We start from the raw sequence: 7,983 nt of genomic DNA, 5'->3' as shown, positions 1-7,983 counted from the left end.
GACCTGCACGAAATACCTAGTCACTTTAGAATTGCACGAAATACCTGGTCACTTAGACCTGCACGAAATACTTAGTCACTTAGACCTGCACGAAATACCTGGCCACTTATACATTTATAGATATACTTTCAATACAAAAATAAGTTAATGACTGAGAACTTTTGAACAGTGCACGAATTGTAATTAATTAGTAAGGAAAAGTCCATTAACTTACAGGAAGTACTCTAATAGTATTCTTGTATATCTATAAATATACCGTTCTTTTAATTAACTCGTTAATTCGTCGCTAATTATATTAAAAGTACCGATGTAAACGCCGAAACCCAGCGAAATACTAGAGGTGGGATACAAAAGATAAAAAACCGTAATGCTATGTTTTACACACATCTGATTTTGAGCCGCGATGGACAAATCAAGAGGAATGTGGAAAAAACAAAAAAAAAAAACATCTGCAGTTAACTTGACTTTTATAACAATTATTTGGCCTATTGGTTTACGACGTCGAAACCGTAGCTTTTATTATACTGCATATATAAATAGCGTTTAATGGAATTTTGTGTCTGTCGTCATCCAGCCCAACTGATGAGTTATGGCATGAAGCGAAAAACTTATTGCGCTATGACTTGTAGTAGCTAAAATATATATCTGAAATGCTATTTTTGCACCCCTCTGATTTCGGACCGCAATGCAAAAGTTAAGAAGAATGTAGAAAATAAAACATCTGCTTTTAACTTGTTTTTATAACAAAGATCAAAAATAAGAGTTGACAATAACGTGATTAAACAAACATTGGGGGTAAACTAAAAACCTACTTTACTAATGGCTGATAGAGGTGATATTTGGCACAGAAAGAATTAGTACAACTCTAGCTGTACGCAGCAAATGACTCCACTGAGGCTAAGTCAGTCAGTGAAGCCTCATTCTCAAAACCTTACCACATCTGCCCGATTTTGTCAACAGCAACAACGACAAGAAAAAAAAAGACATTTATTTTAAGTATGGGAATAGTGTTTCGTTTCTACTCAATTCGAGCAGTGGTTTTTAACCAAGGCAAAACGTATTTGACCTCTAACATTATTTCCTACATTATTGATCTAGAAGAAGTAGTGAGGTTAGGTGTCATTACTGATAGAGGTGAAGTAGTGAGGTTAGGTGTTATTATTGATCTAGGAGAAGTAGTGAGGTTAAGTATCATTACTGATAGAGGTGAAGTAGTGAGGTTAGGTGTTATTATTGATCTAGGAGAAGTAGTGAGGTTAGGTGTTATTATTGATCTAGGAGAAGTAGTGAGGTTAGGTGTTATTATTGATCTAGGAGAAGTAGTGAGATGAGGTGTTATTATTGATCTAGGAGAAGTTGTAAGGTTAGGTGTCTTTACTGATAGAGGTGAAGTAGTGAGGTTAGGTGTTATTATTGATCTAGGAGAAGTAGTGAGATGAGGTGTTATTATTGATCTAGGAGAAGTAGTGAGATGAGGTGCTATTATTGATCTAGGAGAAGTTGTGAGGTGCTATTATTGATCTAGGAGAAGTTGTGAGGTTAGGTGTCTTTACTGATAGAGGTGAAGTAGTGAGGTTAGGTGTTATTATTGATCTAGGAGAAGTTGTGAGGTGTTATTATTGATCTAGGAGAAGTGGTGAGGTTAGGTGCTATTATTGAATACGTTAGTTCTCAAGTAATACGAGTGGCCTAATGGTTAGTGTGCTCGAATTATGAATATAAGGGTTTATGGTTTGCGGCTCGTTGCCTCCAACATGCGCTTCATATTTTGGGGTTATAGGTACACTTTAAAATGACAGTCCAATCTCATTATTCAGTCAGATGATAGTAGTGCTACAGTTGGCAGTGGGTACCTCTTTTCTGTCAGCTCAGAATTAGGAATGAAAATCCGCAGATAGTCTTATGTAGCTTTGCGGGAAAATTTTGAAACAAACACGTGCTGGGACAAGGTAGCATGGAAAGTGATCCGGGTGTAAATACTAGGCTGTAAAATTTTATTTGAAGTGACATCTGATTGTAACTGGGTTATCCATTGTTTTATCTAAAAGAATTGAGAAATAAACATATAATATTTTTATATTGTCTAAAGGTTTTAATTTCTAAATAATTGGCCATGAATTTAAAAGTAAAAGGTCTGCTTAAACAGATTGTATTTTTAAACTAAACTTATAGCTGTTATCTGAACTTCTACACATACAAATACAAAAAAAAATACTGAAATCACATTAGTCATTATTTAAGTTAACTGTACTTCAGCAATTTCATTACATTTTTCAAGCATAATTTACCATATAGTGATTACAGGGGAGAGGTCCTGTGTAAACTAATTATCGTCACAAAAACTATGAATCTCCGACAAAGTAATAGTAAATGGAAAATTCCAAATAGTAATAACTTAGTTTATTTGCCCAAAATAATATTACTTACTTACTTAAACCCTTCAACTCCTGGGAGAAATCTTTTATATCGGACTTGGTTTGGAGTCAGTCTCTCCAGTTCTTTCTAGGAATATTCTAATTCCCCCAATTCTGCCTCTACTGACCTTCTCCGAATTTTCCTAAGTCTCCCACGGTTTCTTTTACTTTGAGGATTCCATGTTAGAGGCTGTCTGGTGACATCGGTTTTGAGTATCCTAAGTGTGTCTCCAATTCAACCCAACTTTCTTTGTTTAATTAAAACAAAATCATGTAAAAGTGTGAATTAGTCCAAAACAATTCTTGGGAAAGTTATTATTCTAAATAGTATTTTAAACATCAATGAGCTACAAGAAGTAAGATTTACTTTATGTTCAGAAGTTATAATGAAATTTCATGTATGTACCATGAAATTAATGTTAAGACAGTTGTATAAAATGTAGCAGAACGCATCATAAGAAAAACCTTTTTTCATTATTTCAGTCAATTATGATGAACTAACTGTTACATAGCGGAGATAAAAAGTTTAATGCAAGTATTCCCCTGTAAACCTTCATTGCAGGTTAAAAGTGATATCAAAACCGTAAGTGATTATTGTGCAGAGCGTGGCTATTGATAAGTGCGCCTGGACTTGTGAATTGCCAAACAAACGTATTCTATACGTTAGAGCTTTGGGTACACTAGAAAAGTAACGGTCAAACCCCACTATTCGATCAGATCAGACAAGAGCTGATGATGGTTACTGTTGACTAACTGCCCTCATTCTAGTCTATCAGTTCAAAATTAGGGTTGGCTAGGCATGGATAACCGTTAGTATAGCTTCACCCATGAAACTATTTATTTACTAAATTAGTTATTCACGATTCATTAATAATATGAATCATACCTTATTTTATTTGTGCTGTTCTCATTTCGAATACACAGCTCACTAACTTCTAGTTTCAAAGCTCTAGTTGATGGCACTTGATATAAAATATGCCTTTTTGCACCAACTAGTCACATCATCAGTTCTGTCTGTTTATTTTATATTTATTTGTTTTTTTTTGTTGGTAAGTACAGAGCTGCGCAATTGGTTGTTTGTGTTGTGCCCACTGCTAGTGTTGAAACCCGATTTTTAGTATTATAAGACCTGGTACTTAAGTACCACAAGAAGGCAATTACCTGGTCTCCTACCTGTTTATATAGATTAAGTAACACAGCCATATTGTGTTTACTCCTTAGCAAGCTGTGACTCGATGGTAAGTCGGAGATCTTGTAACTTTGAAAATTCGGTATTCGATCCCCGCGGCGGGAACAGCACATACATTCCGTCGTGCAGGTTTGGGCTAAACAAAAACGTTTCTTTTCGTGAAAATGGATTTTTATGTTACAACTAAATCAATATTACAGAGTTAATAAAATTATACACAACACGAAAATTCTTAATATTTTCCAACTGAAGTTCCCCTCCAAAAGTCCAGCGATAGGATAAAGTTAAGTCTACGGACTTGCAATGCCAAAATTCGGGGTTCGATTCCCCGTGGTAGACACAGCAGATATCCCAATGTGGTTTTTCTATAGAAAACACACACACCCTTCCATATAAATAAAATTGTCCAGTAATTAAAACTTTAAAGTCCCCCAGAATTTACTCATTACTGATATTTGATAATGACCAAAATCTTTTTGGAAAGATTGCAGCGCAGTGTTCTTAGATGACAAGAGCCTGACTGCCTAGGTATTGTTGTTATATGTCATTCCTCTTCTGCAGAGACTGCGATAAATTGTTCATCAAACTACAGGGGTTGAGTAGATTATATTATAAAGTTTTGGAGCCTCCTCAGATCGTTACACTCCATTTCGCCACATGCGATCATGCTTTATCTGACGACCGTGCATCTTGAAGCGCAGTTTCTATTACAAAAAGTTCCAGTAAAGCCTTTCTTGTCTAAAGCACACATACCCTCCTTGTTTTACGACGATAGCGACAGCACGACCACACAGACATCCAATACCGATGATGTAAACGATATATCTTCGTATTGAATAGCATGAATATCTGTTTCACTCTTCAGTTGCCTGAGGTATGCAACGGTTGAACGGATATTTCGTGAAAGCAGATTGTGTACATGTGACTTGTGTTGCTTTTCCAGAAGGAAATTCTTTTCGATTTTGTTGCGTACTGTTGTTTTGGAGGTGTGGACGTCTTTTGTCATTGATCTTTGCATTCGTTGATGCTCACCGGTTACAAGACGCCACACTTTGCTTATTACGGCTGGGGTACGAATTTTTGCAGGTCCCTTTCTGGATGGTCCTGGTGTACAAAGTTGATCCATAGATCCTTGTTTTCCATTTCCAATAGTAAGGGACACTCTCGTTTTGGAAATTCTATATTTGCGAACTCAACACATCTTTATAATCTGGGTGAATGAATATTTTAAGTCGAAAAAGAATGCTACACATCATTCCTAGAGCCTGGCATGGTTTGGTGGTTATGGCTTCGACTCGCAACCTGCTGTTCGCAAGTTCCAATCCTGTCACAGAATATATTCGCCCTTTCAGCAGTTGAGGTGTTATGATATGACGGTCAATCTCACTATTCGTTGGTAATGAGTAGTCAAAGAGTTGGCAGTGGATGGTTGACCAGCTGACTTCCTTCTCGTCTATTATTTCTAAACTATTGACGGCTAACGCAGGTAGCCGTCGAGTAGTTTTGCATGAAATTCAATAAAAACAAACAAGCATGCCCTTCTCAAAAGCAATACACCTTTGGTGGCATCGCATTATCTACGAAAAATTAAACATTGTCAAAATGTAGTTCTGATACATGTAATTCCACGCGACTTCATACTGACTGTGGTGGTCAGGTGACTTGAAAACTTGCATCTTCAAAATATTTTTAATGTAGCGTACTCAACCCTATGTACTCCAATATATCGTAGTATTGTTTGTTTGCGCCAAAGTTTTTATTCGTGAATTGATAAAACTAATAAGTTTTCACCAGTAGTTATTGATGAGCGAATGGTTGTATCCTTTAAAGACCCAATCGGCTGAGAAAATAGTAAAATATATTTGGGTTGGTTAAATGTATTTCTGGTTTCTATATCCGATGGGATTTGTTAACCGACGAATTTTTTTTCTTCTTTCGGATAAGAATATTATCGGTTGTTACCCTTCATGAAAGAACCCGCTGAAAAACAGACATGAGTAATTAGAAGCTATAGAACTTCGTAGCGGACCTGATAAGATAGAAAGCAACGAGTATACACCCTACAGCTAAGCTTATATGTTTTATTGTGTTTCCCTGGGTAACTCCAGATGTTCCCATGATGTTTCCAGCTATATAAATGTTGGTTATTAATGCTATATTGCAGACCTTGTACGAATTCCTCGTTTCTTCTGTAATGAGGTTTGTTACATTATGTAGTTAGAGAACAGGAACCGAATACCCATACACTTTCCGAACAGCTAGAGAATGATAAAACATTAAGTTGTTAACAAAAATCACAAACTTGGTATCGCAGGAAACTAGATTGTATTAGGAGCATTCTTGCCTCAGGCATTTACGAACTTAAGTTTGGTCACCCTTGAAAAAACATTTCTGCATAACAACGTTACAAGAATAAACAAGATACTTCTTTGTTTGTTGTTCAACACAAATTTACACAATGATCTATCTGTGCTCTGTCCAATGCAGGTATCGAAACCCGATTTTTAGTGTTATAAGTCCTCAGACTTACCGATGAGCCACGGAGGTGGGGCAATCTAGATACAATTAAAATTTTTATTTAGTATTTCATATCAAACTTGGAGATGTAGTATATCATAGTTTTATAAAACTATATAAATAGATACTGACATCAAGAAACTAATTCATCAGAGCACAAGAATGAATCATCAAAGACTAAAACTTTTTGAATACTTTAGGCCTAAATTAGTGATTTTCTGGGCTGTTATTTTCGTCATTTATTCACCATAACTTATCAATTTTCGTCGTTGTATAAATCAGAAGAAATCGAAGATCTTTCTCAAACGCTGTGCCATCTTACAACTTTTAGATAACTTAAATTTTCTAAATTAAATATGCATTCGTCCACAATATACAAACGTTTTCTATGTCTGTTTAAAACAGTTTGAAGGAAGAGCTGCGAATGCATGCATCACAGCTGGTCACGTGAAAATAATGTACAGTTCTAATACTGTATTCCACGTATTTTCAAAATCTTGGTCTAGGAAAAAAATTAGAATAACCAAAAAAATATTTATACCTCACCAAAAGCTGGATCTGAACCAGCAAGGTTCAGCTGTTCCACTGAAATTCAGGTTATAATACACCGAATTATGGCTGTAAAAAACACTGGAATTGAACATGGGGAATATCACGAAGGAAGTGTACTTAGATGTAGATTAAATGATGAGGGCACACACAGAAACTGACAATAATGTTGATCTGTTATATCTGAAACTGGCTAGGAGAATAAATATTGGGGGTTACAGTGAATGAATACGGAGCCTATTTGACATGTATGAAGCATATTTAGAGTAACAGTGAATGAATCTGGATATGCTTAATTGTGGACAAGTGAGGAGTAGCAGAGATAATCTGAGATATTTTGAACACGAAGAAAGCTATAGAGAATTAATACAAAAGCACATGCGTTATCTTGGGACAGTCAGGACCTGAAGAGATTGTTCAAGATGTATAGCAAAGACAGGGAATAATTATTGATCAGTCAATCAATAAATCATTCATATTTATTCCTTAGGCGGCACCCAGCCTTTTAGAAGAGTTGTTTTCCTTTATAGTACATTACTTTTGTTTTGTTTTTTACAATTACATTGCCTTTTAAGTAAATAATATTTGAATAAAAATCTATATATTATCCATACTATTTTTCTTCTATATAAATATATTCCGTACTCAACCATCTCACAGTTTCCCACCCATTCAATTTCCCCCGTAAATTTTGTTTCATTTCCTGACAGTTCCATATATGTCTCTTACTTTAACTTTACAAATTCTAAATTTTCTCTGTTCCTCCTCTATCCAATTTTTGTCTTATATGGTACACTACCACATCTTATTCTTGCTGTAGTTGAAGTTTTTCCCAATTTTCTTTTGAATTTGTACATCACTCTGCCCTTATGCATTCTTATATATTTATATAATAGACGTAATGCATAGACTTTTGAATCCTACCACAGTTTTGTTTCAAGTTTCGCTGAATGTTTTTCAGTATCGTCTCCTTGGTATTTTTTCTATTATTTCAACCTGTCTTATTTCAGCTATCATCCACGTATTTCAGGATTTCCACTTTTTTAAGACGTTCTTGTTATCTCTCATTCACATCAGCCCTTTCAGCCGTGGGGGCGTTATAATGTGACGGTCAATCCCACTATTCGTTGGTAAAAGAGTAGCCCAAGAGTTGGCGGTGGGTGGTGATGACTAGATGCCTTCCCTCTAGTCTTACATTGCAAAATTAGGGACGGCTAGTGCAGATAGCCCTCGTGTAGCTTTGCGCGAAATTCAAAAAACAAACAAACAAATAAACATTCACATCAATTTCTTTCATTGCTTCATATCCCTTTC

This window comes from Limulus polyphemus, unplaced genomic scaffold, assembly GCF_000517525.1.
Source record: "Limulus polyphemus unplaced genomic scaffold, Limulus_polyphemus-2.1.2 Scaffold987, whole genome shotgun sequence".
NCBI lineage: Eukaryota > Metazoa > Arthropoda > Merostomata > Xiphosura > Limulidae > Limulus > Limulus polyphemus.
The sequence above is the reverse complement of the archived record's forward strand: the minus strand, read 5'-3'. Positions refer to the sequence as shown.